Source organism: Capra hircus, chromosome 14 (genome assembly GCF_001704415.2).
Source record: "Capra hircus breed San Clemente chromosome 14, ASM170441v1, whole genome shotgun sequence".
NCBI classification, from domain to species: Eukaryota; Metazoa; Chordata; class Mammalia; order Artiodactyla; family Bovidae; genus Capra; species Capra hircus.
This window is the reverse complement of record NC_030821.1, coordinates 15,078,289-15,093,189: the sequence shown is the minus strand read 5'-3', so window position 1 is coordinate 15,093,189 and position 14,901 is coordinate 15,078,289. Positions and strand designations below refer to the sequence as shown.

Genomic DNA, 14,901 nt, shown 5'->3' with positions numbered 1-14,901 from the left:
ATGCTTTCCTGCTATTTTGCAGTGGCTTTTTTTTTTTTTCTTTCTAATTTACTTAGGTTGCCAAAGGGAAAAAGATTCTATCTCTCTGGTTAGTTGAAAGGCAAGTTTCAACTATTTCATGCAGGAGAATGAGCTGGCAACCTGCTGCCGAGGTCAGGTAACAAAAGGCTCCCGTCAGAGCCTGCCAGTTTCCAGGCGCTGCTGCTCTGCGACCAGATAAGTTGGTTCCCTGTGCACCTGGGTCCTCCCAGGCTGCCTCGCATCAAGGAACCTGTCATGATATTTGCATTTTAATAAATATTTTGTTGTTATTACTTTTTCCTGTTTGTTCCCAGGGGTTCTAAGAAAGGGAGAGACACAGTTATAATCGACGCACGTAGGGTAGAAGCAGCTACATTGGGTTGAACTGCCATTTGGTCTAAGAAATCTGAGCTGGAATTTTTTCCCAACAGGACAAATGTTTAGAAGGCAACAAATGTACATTGCACAAAGTCCTTTCATGTCCCTTGCAGAGCAATTCCTTGCCACCCTAGTCACGGACGGTAACAGGTGTGGTAGAGTAGCAGAACCTATGAGACCGCGGGAGTCCAGCTCCTGACACCTTTTTCTGGGTCAGATTTGAATAAACCTAAGGAACAGCAGGACAGGTACACAGAAGAGATGCAGAAAAGGCAACTCTACTTTTAGAATCTTTCACTCCTATTCAATCTTACTTCTATCCCTTCTGCAAACTGTAACGGTTTTCTTGGTTTCAAAATTGCTTCCTTCTGACAATTATGAATAATCCTTCTGATAATTATGAATAATTATGAATAATCCTTCAAAAACCCACAGGTACAAGGATTTCAGGCCAGGTGACAGACTCAGCTGCCTGAAACTAAAGGCCTCTGTTAGGGCACCACTGGGCTTGTTTAGACTATACTTCCATCATCATACACTTTTGAGGACTTTTTCAGAATTCTAAACTGAGGAGGGCACTTGGGATATTGATGGTTATTTATGGAGCATATGAAATGGGCAATTAAAAAAATTTTAAGATTCCCATTATTCAGTGCAACACTGTATGCACGTGGAGATCAATATTTCCAGAGTGGGAAGATTAGCCTTGAAGGACGAAAAACTGAGATTTTATATTCAGAACAAACAAACAAACCAACCACAACTCTATTTAAGTTCAGTTCAGTTCAGTTGCTCAGTCATGTCCGACTCTTTGCAACCCCATGAATCGCAGCATGCCAGGCCTCCCTGTCCATCACCATCTCCCGGAGTTCACTCAGACTCATGTCCATCGAGTCGGTGATGCCATCCAGCCATCTCATCCTCTGTCGTCCCCTCTCCTCCTGCCCCCAATCCCTCCCAGCATCAGAGTCTTTTCCAATGAGTCAACTCTTCGCATGAGGTGGCCAAAGTACTGGAGTTTCAGCTTTAGCATCATTTCTTCCAAAGAACACCCAGGGCTGATCTCCTTCAGAATGGACTGGTTGGATCTCCTTGCAGTCCAAGGGACTCTCAGGAGTCTTCTCCAACACCACAGTTCAAAAGCATCAATTCTTTGGCACTCAGCTTCCTTCACAGTCCAACTCTCAACATCCATACATGACCACTGGAAAAACCATAGCCTTGCCTAGGCGGACGTTTAGTTTTCATCCTATTAAACTGATAACCTCTTCAATGAATAGATAAGGTTCATTTGTAATCAGTACCATTTATATGTAGTGATATACAGTTATAGAGCAAAGACATGACTTTGCTGACAGAGGTCTTTATAGGCAAAGCTATAGCTTTTCTGGTAGTCATGTGTAGATGTGAGAGTTGGTCCAAAAAGAAGGCTGAGGGCCAAAGAATTCATGCTTTCAAATTATGGTGCTGGAGAAGACTCTTGAGAAGTCCCTTGGACTGCAAAGAGATCAAGTCACTCAATCCTAAAGAAAATCAACCATGAGCATTGATTGAGAGGACTGATACTGAAGCTAAATCTCCAATACTTTGGCCACCTGATGCAAAGAGTTGACTAATTGGAAAATACCTTGATGCTGGTAAAGATTGAAGGCAATATGAAAAGAGGGTGGCAGAAGATAAGATGATTAGATAGCATCACTGACTCAATGGACATGAGTCTGAGCAAACTCCGGGAGACAGTGAAGGACAGGGATGCCTGGCATGCTGCAGTCCATGGGGTCACCAAGAGTCAGACACGACAGCAACTGAACCACAACAATAACACTTTTATATACTTATTTGGCTGTGCTGGGTCTTAGTTGCAGCACGCAGGATCTTCAGTCTTTGTTCCCGCTTGGGGGATCTTTGAGTTGTGGCAAGAGAACTCTTACTTGTGGCATGTGGGATCTAGTTCCCTGACCAGGGATCAAACCCGGGCCCCATGCATTGAGAACCTGGAGTCTTAACCACTGGACCTTAGGGAAGTCCCTTCTATGCTTTTAAATTGGTTTAAGTTGATCCATTACACATGTAGATTTTTCACTTTACATTACAACCTGGATGTTAATCTGTGTTATCTCTGTAAATTTCGATTTCTATTTCAAAATATTTAATTGTAAGGGTGAAGCATAAGTTAACTGTTCTTCACTTGTTATACTTTTCATTTATTTCCAATGTTTAATATTAAACATAATATTGTAATGACTAGTTTCAACAAACGCCTTTCCAGATATTTGAATTTTTTGAGGATAGATTATGAGAAGCAGAATTAGTCAAAGGGTAATTTTACCTCTTGAGATATATTGCCAAATTGCTTTCCAACCAGTTAGTATCAAATTATACTCCTATACACAGTGTATTGAAGAAGGCAATGGCAACCCACTCCAGCACTCTTGCCTGGAAAATCCCATGGACGGAGGAGCCTGGTGGGCTGCAGTCCATGGGGTCGCTAAGAGTTGGACACGACTGAGAGACTTCTCTTTCACTTTTCACTTTCATGCATTGGAGAAGGAAATGGCAACCCACGCCAGTGTTCTTGCCTGGAGAATCCCAGGGACTGCCATCTATGGGGTCGCACAGAGTCGGACACGACTGAAATGACTTAGCAGCAGCAGCAGCACACAGGTATAAAAATGTCCTTCTGTTGTGTTCTTGCTAGTACTCTTCTTTAAAATAGAATCTTACTTATTTTTGGTTGTGCTGGGTCTTTGTTGCAGTGAGCGCTTTCCTCTGGGTGCAGAGACGGGGGACTGCTCTCCTGTTGCAGTGAGCGGGCTTCTCACGCGGTAGCTGCTCTGGTTGAGGAGCACGGGCTCTAGGGCACATGGGCTGAGTAGCTGCGGCACATGGGCTTAGCTGTTTTATAGCATGTGGGATCTTCCCACATCAGGGATCAAACCCATGTCTCTGGCATTGGCGGCTGGATTCTTACCGCTGAGCCAACAGAGAAGCCCCAGTATTCTTTTTTTTTTTAAATAACTAATTTAAAAGGTAAAAGTGTTATTTCATTGTTTTGAATTACATGTATTTGATTGCTACTACACTTTTGTGAATTATATATTATGGTTCTTGGCTCATTTCTTTATTGTGAACACTTTATATTAGGGATATTTATATTAGGGATATTATTGGCTATAATTTTATTGGAATTCTTTCATGTATTGTGAATTCAATTCTGTGATTTTACTACCTGTCCTTCTTAATCCTCAGTCTTCCTGTTAACATTTCAAAGGATGGTTTTGGATATCACGTAATAAAAATGAATTAGGAGGCTTAAAGAAAAAGATGTCAGAATAGTTAAATCTAAAATGTAATTCTCTCTCTAATATTATAAATTCAATGCTGCTCAACATGCCAAAATTCCTTCCTAAGCCTGAGTAATAGAGACAGGTGCACACATCCTAGACCAAAGTGATGATGATCATCAACAAAATATCTCACCAAGTGATAAGGTTTAAGGTAAATGCTCCATGTATGTCCCTGCCAACAACTAGAATTCTTCCCCACCCCCCCCAACTTGGTTTGGCATCACGAGGAAGAGTGTAATTTTAAAGGCCCCTACCAAGCAGAAGTTATCAATATGCACCCAGGTCCTTACCAAATACTTTAGTTACCAAATTCACTTGACAAAGCACGCAGATACCTTCAGACCAAGTTATATAGCACGAGGCCACCTGGGAAATGAGAGAGGTAAGCTATAGGTGGGAACTTAGTGCTGGGGTCTCAAAATACAGCAAAGCTGGTTACCACTGAAGCAAAGGCCAAGGCTCTCGGGCTTCAGGGAGAACACCTGAAGGAGTGTATAAGTCTGTACAGTGGGTAGAGTCATAGGAAGTCAAGTCAAAGGATTGCAGACAAATACATTCACCTAAAACAAAAACTTCAGGTTAGTAACAACTAAACTGTATACAGCGCTCTGAGGTGGCTCAAATGGTTTTAACACTGATTTCTCAGTTGATCTCTCCAAAAATTGAGTGCCTAAATGATTATATTAATTTTACTGATATAATAGCTAAGATAAGAGAATTTCATTGAGGTGTCCACAATCATAGAGCTTTCAGCTTGCAGAGCTGAGAATCAAAGACAGACCTATTAAATGAACTATAGGACCAGTCAACTCTTTGACTTATTAATGATCCCTAGCCTTGCTGGTCTTCTGTGGATACCTCTCCTCCAACCCGAATGGAAAGCTCAACTTGTCTTCTCACCTAAACTTTATAAAACTCAGAAGTAGAACCAGTGCCTGCTTTCAAGAGAAATACAAAAGAGTAGAGAGGAAATGCCCTTTTGTTAGAATCTACAAAAGGCAAGTAAGTGCTATAAAGGGTTCTCCAGAAATATATATCACAGGGATAACTAGACTGGCTGAGAGAGTACTTATGCTTATCTAGCCTGGATGATCTTGGCCATATGTGGATCTGAAAAAGTGAACCATCTATAAACCAACCAATCACTTGTCTGGAGATCAGAAGTCATCAATGTCAATGTTCTAGACTACAACCCCCACAGGAGAAAGGCTGCTGAGAGAGATAGCCAGTAGTTTTCCTAAAGGCTTCTCTTTTTCATAAAAGAGGGGCTTAGTATTAGACTGACTCTGTTAAAATCTAGGATATCTCACTGACTGTACTAGTCAAAGCTACACGACCTTGGACAAGTGACTCAGCTTCTGTAACTAAAACCCAGGGTTCTCATCTGGAGGATGAGGATGGTACAGTAGTGCTAGCTTCATGTGGATATCATGAATGGAGATTATATGAGAAAGGTCTTGTAAAAGTGCCTCATAAATAGTAAACATTCTATAAATAGAAGCCATCGTTACTCTAGTATGATTACGTGCTGCTTTAAGCCTACCCTTTGTTCCATGGACTACTCTTATTTATTAACTATTGAAAGTTTCTTAATAAACACAGTTTTTGGATTGCCTAATAAATAGTAAAGAACAGCAGCAAACTAAAACAGCTTGGAGGAGAGCACAATGACTACATGACTGACTGTAAGCAAACAACTAATATAAAAGAAAGCGTCATCACAGGAGAATGTCAGAAGAAACCTCCAGTAACCAGGAGAGCTTCAGTATTATTTCATGTCTCCTCATTTAGAAAAGTAAACATTTTGTCCTTGACATTCTTTAGCTTCACTATAACAAAAACACAAGAAGTTTTAAAAATGTAATATTGCTTGGCATTCTTTGAAATTTTGTGACTATGAATACTCATGTCTTGCCTTAATTACAGAAAATATTCAGCCATTTGCTATCTGTTTTCTCCTACTGGGACTATTTACTAATGTATACTAGAATTTGTTACATTTTAAAATCTTTAATATTTTCAATTTTCTTTTTTCTCTTTTATGCAATTTGATTATTTTCTAATTTACCTGTTCTAAACCATAGTCTCCCTTTGACTATTCCTTCTGTTGAGATTTTTTTTTAAAAAATCTGAATGACTATACATTTTATTTCCAATAGTTATAATTGGTTCTGTTTTGTATCTGGACATTTAGTTTCGCTCTAGTTTCTACTATTTAGTTATCATTTTGTAAACTATTTGTTCTTTTTCAATGGATGCTATTCATTCTTTTATTTTTTGAAGATTTTAAACATACTTATTTCTTACTTTCAAATCTTTTCCACCATAATGTTGCCACCCTGTGATGACTAGGGTAGCAGGCATGCTGCAAATGGATATAAACTCAGGTTGCTAGACAACAAAAGACAATATAAGACTGAAGGAAAGGTATAAGCAGAGGAACGGAGGTGATGGAGATAACGTGAGAAAGCCACCATAGCATTTCTACTCTTCTCAATTTGGATTTTAAAATATTGAGAGAAAGGTGTTGAATACACTTTTAAGAAATATAATAGCTTAAGACCTATGGTAAATGACTTGACTTTACAAATTCAAAACTCTGATTATCCCCAGGTAGCGTTCATCATCCATTGCTTAGCCAGAGCTTAAGACCCAAATGCTCTCAATAACTGCAGGTTGAACGGATGCATGAAGAATAGATGGATGAATAGTAACTAATGATGAGTCCCTCAGACAGAAAGTCTCAGTCAAGTGAAATGATCATTAATACCAGAACTTTTCAATTACAAGAGCATATTCTTCAACATTTAATGTTTTTAAAATAGAATTATGATCAACATACACATTCAAATTTTTTTTTCTCATGAAAATTTCTTAATGCAAAGATGTATCTTTCAACTAATCCTATTTGGAGTTAAGAAATAGAAAATTTTAATACAGTAATTATGAAAAGGCATTACACATCTGCATGAAAAATAAAATGATTATAACAATTCGGAAGTTTCTAACTAAATGGGAACAACAGAGACCAGTCCCTAACTGAAATGGATAGGCTGCATTACATATGTCAGTTCAGTTCAGTTGCTCAGTTTGTCTGACTCTTTGCGACCCCATGGACTGCAACATGCCAGGCATCCCTGTCCATCACCAACTCATGGAGCTTGCTCAAACTAATGACCATTGAGTCGGTGATGTCATCCAACCATCTCATCCTCTGTCATCCCCTTCTCCTCCTGCCTTCAATCTTTCCCAGCATCAGGGTCTTTCCCAATGAGTCAGTTCTTCACATCAGGTGGCCAAAGTATTGGAGTTTCAGCTTCAGCATCAGTCCTTCCAATGAATATTCAGGGCTGATTTTCTTTAGGATTGACTGGATGATCTCCTTGCTGTCCAAGGGACTCTCAAGAGTCTTCTCCAACACCACAGCTCAAAAGCATCAATTCTTCAGCACTCAGCTTTCTTTACAGTCAGACATCTTGGAATGTAAAGTCAAGTGGGCCTTAGGAAGCATCACCTCAAACAAAGCTAGTGGAGGTAATGGAATTCCAGCTGAGGTATTTCAAATCCTAAAAGATGATGCTGTGAAAGTGCTGCACTCAATATGCCAACAAATTTGGAAAGCTCAGCAGTGGTCACAGGATTGGAAAAGGTCAGTTTTCATTCCAATCCCAAAGAAGGGCAACGCCAAAGAATGTTCAAACTACTGCACAATTGCACTCATCTCACATGCTAGCTAAGTAATGCTCAAAATTCTCCAAGCCATGCTTCGACAATATGTGAACTGTGAACTTCTAGATGTTCAAGATGGATTTAGAAAAGGCAGAGGAACCAGAGATCAAATTGCCAACATCAGCTGGATCATCAAAAAAGCAAGAGAGTTCCAGATAAACATGTCCTCTACTTTATTGACTATGCCAAAGCCTTTGACTGTGTGGATCACAACAAACTGTGGAAAATTCTTGAAGAGATGGGAATACTAGACCACCTGACCTTTTTCCTGAGAAATCTGTATGCAGGTCAGGAAGCAACAGTTAGAACTGGACATGGAACAACAGACTGATTCCAAATAGGAAAAGGAGTATGTCAAGGCTGTATATTGTCACCCTGCTTATTTAACTTATATGCAGAGTACATCACGCAAAATGCCAGGCTTGATGAAGCACAAGCTGGAATCAAGATTGCCAGGAGAAATATCAATAACCTCAGATATGCAGATGACACCACCCTTGTGGTAGAAAGCGAAGAACTAAAGAACCTCTTGATGAAAGTGAAAGAGGAGAGTGAAAAAGTTGGCTTAAAACTCAACATTCAGAAAACTAATATCATCGCATCTGGTCCTATCACTTTATGGCAAATAGATGGGGAAACAATGGAAACAGTGATAGACTTAATTTTCGGGGGCTCCAAAATCACTGCAGATGGTGACTGCAGTCATGAAATTAAAAGAGTGCCTGAAGAGCTATGGATGGAGATTTGTGACATTGTTACATATGAAGTCAGCAAAAATATGAGCTTGGTCAATACCAGAGGAAAATTAAATTATATGTTTTGAACTCTTCAGAGGAAAATAATCTTTCCCTAGCTCCCTAGGGTCTGTCCATACGAGCAACTTTGACTCTTCAAACTAACATGAGCTTTCTAATAAACCAGTGGAACCTCGTTTATGAGTTTAAGAGGAACTTAATTGGTAGAGAAAAAACTAAAAGGGGATTTCTGAATGCTCTTGATCAAAACTGAGGTATCTGTGGGAGAAATTTTTCCCCTGAGGCTAAGAAAACATTTGAAGAGACTTTCCAAACAGAATATCTCAGATAAAAGGCAGCAGTCTTGAATAACGATGCAGTCATAAATTCTGATTCTCTTATGCCCTAGCAAGACTGGAGGTGAGTGATGGGAAACCTGGGACCTTTTAAAAACAAGGCCATTGGCTCCTCCTGGTAGAACATTTCCAGATGCTTAGTCTACCTTATCCCACTAGTAGCAAACTAACTGCTTTATTCTAGTCAATAATCCAACTAGAGCTCTGGGGGAAAATGTTAAAAGTCTTTGAAAAGAATTATCATTCAGTAAACCTCATCCAACATTATGATCTAATGATTCAATAATTATTCTTTGCAAAAAGCTGGAAACATAAGCATGAAAAATAAGTCAAAAAGATAAACTGAAAATAAGCATAAGCAACTGGTTGTAAAAAGTAACCCATTAAAGAGGTAGGTTGTAAAGGAATTAAATGATGTGAGGCTAAAAAATTGAGAGCCCTGTTAATAAATATAGTAGGTATGGATTTATGTTTGAAGATATATATCCCAAAAGACTCATAAGATCAAATTGAATTCTAATTTAAATTTGTTAGGATAAGACAGATTTTATGATTTGTGTACAGGTATCACCCTGTGAAAATAAAAGCTGAACCTTGGAAATTATTAAGTAGAGAATCATGGAATAATAAACACTGACGTGGAAAGAACTTTGAAGGTTATGTAATTTAAAAACCTTTCCTGGTCTGCAAATTCTTTTGCAACCCGGGGGCCAAATGATCCCATAAGCTCTGTCTTTTTTTTTTTTTTAAAGAGGCTCCAGCCACTACCTGACACTTTTTTCTCCTTCACAGTCAAGTGTCCTGAGGAAAAGAATGTTTCATTATCTCCACATTCTTCTCATCCTCACTGCTACTCTGTGATCAGACTTCTACTTTCCCTACTCCGTTGAACTTACTTTTTTCTAAAATCACAGAGACCCTCCTTTTTGTATCCATAGCACTCATTTCTGTTCTTACCCTCTTGAGTCGTGTTTGGCACTCAGCACTGACACCCATCTTGCTCTTCGTCCACACCTATCGCTGATTCTCTTCTACCTATCTGGCTATATTCCTTCTTGTCTTTTTCAAGGGTCTTTATCCTCTGACCTTCAAATATTGGCTTATCCCAGATATCAAGTAATGGCTCTTTCTTGTCTCACACTGAATACTGTTTGATCTCTCATATTTCCTTGGTTCCAACCACCATTTAAGATCCTAAAAACTCATAAATCTAGGTTCCAACTCAGAACTCTATCTAAGCCCAGATTTAGATATTCAGCTTCTTATAAGACACTGTCATTTGGATAACCAACAGGTCCCTCAAACTCAACACAAACTTTTATTTCCCCCCACTTAAATTGGTTTTTCCTGTATCAACTCTTTTAGTAATATATCCAAACTGTATGCATTATTTCCCCCACATAAATGTTTCCCCTGCAGTTACTATTTTTAAGAGCTTGTTTTCTTTCATTTATTTATTTGGTTTCATATTCTATATATAAGAAAGGTCATACGGTATTTATCTTTCTATGTCTGACTGTTTTCGCTTAGCATAATGCCTCAAGGTCCATCCATGCTTGCAAATGACAAGATTTCCTTCTATTTTATGTGTGTGTTATTTGCTTACTCATGTCCGACTCTTTGCAACCCCATGGACTGTAGCCCACCAGGCTCCTCTGTCCCTGGGATTCTCCAGGCAAGACTACTGGAGTGGGTTCTCCCTTCTCCCTTCTTCTCTATTTTATGGTTGGATAATATTTCATTGTCTGTGTGATACACACACATATATGTGCATGTATATATGTAGCAGATTTTGTTGTTGTTTAGTCACTAGGTCATGTCTGACTCTTTTGGCAACCCCATGGACTATAGCCTCCAAGGCTCCTTCCATCCATGGGATTTTCCAGGAAAGAATAGTGGAGTGGGTTGGCATTTCCTCCTCCAGGGGATCTTCCCAACCAAGGCATAGAAACCACATCTGAATTTCAGATGGATTCTTTACCATTGAGCCACCAAGGAAGTGTATGTATATGTGTGATACACACACACACACACACACACACACACGTAATCGTCTCTTTTCTCATCCATCCATCAGGGAAGTGAACATTTAGGTTGTCTCCATATCCTGACTATTGTAAATAATGCTGCAATGAACTTGGGGATGCATATATATTTTCAAGTTAGTGTTTTCATTGTCTTTGGACAAATACCCAGAAGTGTAATTGCTGGATCATATGGGATTTCCAGTTTTAATTTTTTGGCAGAACCTCCATACCATCTTCCATAGTGACTTGTATCAACTTACATTCCCACCAGCATGCACGAGAGTTCCCTTTTCTCTACATCATTGCCAACATTTATTATTTCTAGTCTTTTTGAGAAGAGCCATTCTAACAGTTGTGGGGTGATATCTTTGGGGTGCTGATTTGTATCTCCCTGATGATCTTGTACCTGTTGGCAATCTATTGTCTTCTTCAGGAAAAAAGCCTATTTGGATCTTCTGGGTTGTTCAGGTGTTTTTTTTTTTTTTAACCTATTGAGTTGTATAAATGTTTTATCTATTTTGAATATTAGCCCCCAACAGGTAGATTGCCAGGAGAAATATTAATAACCTCAGATATGCAGATGATACCACCCTTATAGCAGAAAGTGAAGAGGAACTAAAGAGCCTCTTGATGAAGGTGAAAGAGGAGAGTGCAAAAGCTGGCTTAAAACTCAACATTCAAAAAATGAAGGTCATGGAATCTGATCCCATCACTTCATGGCAAATAGATGGGGAAACAATGGAAACGGTGACAGACTTTTATTTTCTTGGGCTCCAAAATCACTACAGATGGTGACTGCAGCCATGGAATTAAAAGATGCTTGCCCCTTGGAAAAAAGCTATGACAAACCTAGACAGTGTATTAAAAAGCAGACATTACTTTGCCGACAAAGGTCTATATCGTCAAAGCAGTGGTGTTTCCAGTAGTCATGTATAGATGTGAGAGTTGGACCATAAAGTTGGACCTTATCTGAACAACAATCAGATAGAGGATTTAAAAATATTTTCTCCCTTTAAGTAGGCAGCTTTGTCATTTTGATGATGGTTTCCTTTACTGTGCAGAAGCTTTCCAGGTTGATATAGTCCCACTTGCATATCTTTGCTCTTGTTCTTTTGCTTTGGTATCAGAGTCCAAAAATCATTGCCAAGACTTACGTCAAGCAGCTTACTACTGAGGTTTTCTCCTAGGTATTTATTGGTTTCAGGGCTTTCATTTAAGTCTTTAGTCCATTTCAACCTAAATTTTGCATATGTAACTGTAAGATAGTGATCAGTTTTATTCTTTTTCATTTGACTGTTCAGTTTTCCTAACAAGACATTATCCTTTCTCCATAGTATATTCTTGGAGCTTCTCTGTCATAATTTAATTGATCATATGTATGTGGGTTTATTTCTGGGCTCTTTATTCTGTTCCATTGATCTATGTACCTGTTTTTATGCCAAAACCATTCTATTTTGATTACTATAGCTTTGTAATATTGTTTTAAACCAGGAAGCATGATGTCACCAGCTTTGTTCTTCTTTCTTAAGATTGCTTTGACTATTTGGGGTCTTTTTGTGATTTCATACAAATTTTAGAATTGCTTGTTCTGTTTTTGTGAAAACTGCCATTGGAATTTTGATAGGGATTGCATTGAATCTGTAGATTGCTTTAGGTGGTATGGACATTTTAACAATTTTAATTCTTCCATTACTTAAGCATGGAATATCTTTCCATTTCTTTGTGTCTTCTTCAACATCTTTCATTAACATCTTGTAATTTTTGATATACAGGTCTTTCATTTCCTTGGTTAAATTTATTCCAAGGTGCTTTATTCTTCTGGATGCAATTATAAATTTATAAATTATAAATCTTTGCTTTTCTTGATAGTTAATTATTAGTGTATAAAAATGAAACAGATTTTTGAGTATTGATATTGTATTTCACAACTTGTTGAATTTGTTAGTTTTAACAGTTTTTTTTAAAATTTGATGGTCTTTAGGTTTTCCATATATAGTATCATGTCATCTGCAAACAGTGACAGTTTTATTTCTTCCTTTTCAATCTGAATATCTTTTATCTTTCCAGTCTGAATGCTGTGAATGGGAATTCCAATAAAAATAAAATTTTCAACAGAAGTGAGAAGAGTGAACATCCTTATTTTTTTCCTGATCTTAGAAGGAAAGTGTTCAGCTGTTCAGTGATATTAGTTGTGGGCTTGTAATATATGGCTTTCATTATGTTGAAGTTTTTTCCCTCTGTACTCCCTTTGTGAGAGAGTTTTTATCACAAATAGATGTTGAATTTTGTTAAATATTTTTTATGCACCTATTGAGTTGATCATATAATGTTTATCCTCATTTTAGTAATGTGGTCTATCACATCGGCTGATTTCTGGATATTGACCCATCCTTACATCCCTAAAATAAATCCCATTTGATCACAGTGTATAACTCTTTTAGTGTATTGTTGAATTCTGTTTGTTAATATTTTGTTGAAGATTTTTGCATCTGTGTTTATCAAGAATGCATGTGTGCTAATTTTTGCTACCAGCGTAATGTTGACCTGATAAAATGCATTTGGAAGAGTTCCCTTTTGTTCTGCTTTTGGAAGATTTTTAGAAGGATTGGTATTAATTCTTCTTTGAATGTTTGGTAGCATTCACTAGTGAAGGCAGTTGATCTTGGAATTTTGTTTGTTGGGAGGTTTTTAATTACTGATTCAATCTCCTTTTCAGTAATTGGTATGTTTAGATTTTCTTTTTCATCATGATTCAGTCTTGGTAGGTTGTATGCATCTAGATTTTTATCCACTTCTTCTGGGTTTCCAATTTGTTAGTGAATAATTGTTCATATTAGTCTATAATGATCCTTTGTATTTCTGGGGTATTAGTTGTAACATCTCTTTCATTTCTGATTTTATTTGAGTCTTCTCTTTTTTTCCTTGATGTGTCTAGCTAAAGGTTTGTCAAATAAAAATAAAAATGCAATGTACCAAATTTATGGAATGCAACAAAAGTCATTATAAGGGAGAAGTTCACAGCAATAAATGCTTACCTCAAGAAACAAGAGAAGTCTCAAACAACCTAACTTTATACCTTACGGAGCTATAAAAGGAAGAACAAATGAACCTCTAAGTTGATATAAAGAAGGAAACAACAAATATTAGATTAGAAATAAATGAAATAGAGATTAAAAAGATATAAGAAAAGATCAAGGAAACTAGGAACTGGTTCTTCACATTTTCTGTTTTATACAACCATCTATCAAGACTCCAAAGTCAAAAACCTGTGAGTTTCTCAGATACTTCTGGCATATTCACTCATTACAGAAGAACCTGCTCCTCCTCTGCCCCCTCCTCCTCCTTCTTCTTCATTATTGTGATCATAACAAATATTTATGGAGTGTTTACTGTATGATAAACACTCCTAAGCTTTATAAGTTATCTCATTTAGTTTTAACAACAATTTATTATTAATCCTGTTTTACAGATTAGCCAATGAGGCCAAGATTAGTTGGTTAACTTACCAAGTTAAAATAGCCAATAAGTGGTGGAGTTGGTTTTCAAATACAGAGAGTCTGACTCAAGAGCTGGCTGCTAAGTTGCTTCAGTCATGTCCAACTCTGTGCGACCCCATAGACGGCAGCCCACTAGGCTCCTCTGTCCCTGGGATTCTCCAGGCAAGAACAATGGAGTGGGTTGCCATTTCCTTCTCCAATGCATGAAAGTGAAAAGTGAAAGTGAAGTCGTTTAGTTGTGCCCGACTCTTAGCGACCCCATGGACTGCAGCCTACCAGGCTCCTCCGTCCATGGGATTTTCCAGGCAAGAGTACTGGAGTAGGGTGCCATTGCCTTCTCCGACTTAAGAGCCTATGCAGGTTAATTATCAAGACTGCTTAGTTTAATTTCTCAGCCTCTTTCAAATATATCTACCCTGCTCCATCCTTATAGCATTGCTCTGTTTACACCCACATCATTCACCAAATCAGATTCTAACTCCATGAAGATCAGAATCATGTGTGCCTTTGTTTATCCATGTCCCCAGTGCTTAGTACAATGATTAGCACTTAGTAGATCTTCAGTAAGCATGTGCAGAGGATACAAAATATTTTCACCATGTTAATAATAGGAAGATAGCCATGTACCCTCGTAGTTCAGTAGGTAAAGAATCTATGATGCAAGAGACCAGGGTTTGATTCCTGGGTCAGAAAGATCCCCTGGAGAAGGAAATGGCAACCCACTCCAGTATTCTTGTCTGGAGAATCCCATGGACGCAGCAGCCTGGCAGGCTCCAGTCCACGGGGTCGCAAGAGTCAAACGTAACTTAGCG

General features: G+C 38.2%; 1 protein-coding gene across 2 annotated transcripts in view; it reads right to left on the bottom strand.

Annotated features, from left to right (window-relative positions):
• Window positions 1-14,901, bottom strand: part of CPQ (carboxypeptidase Q) — a 567,536-nt gene that overhangs the window by 142,933 nt on the left and 409,702 nt on the right. The window lies entirely within an intron of this gene.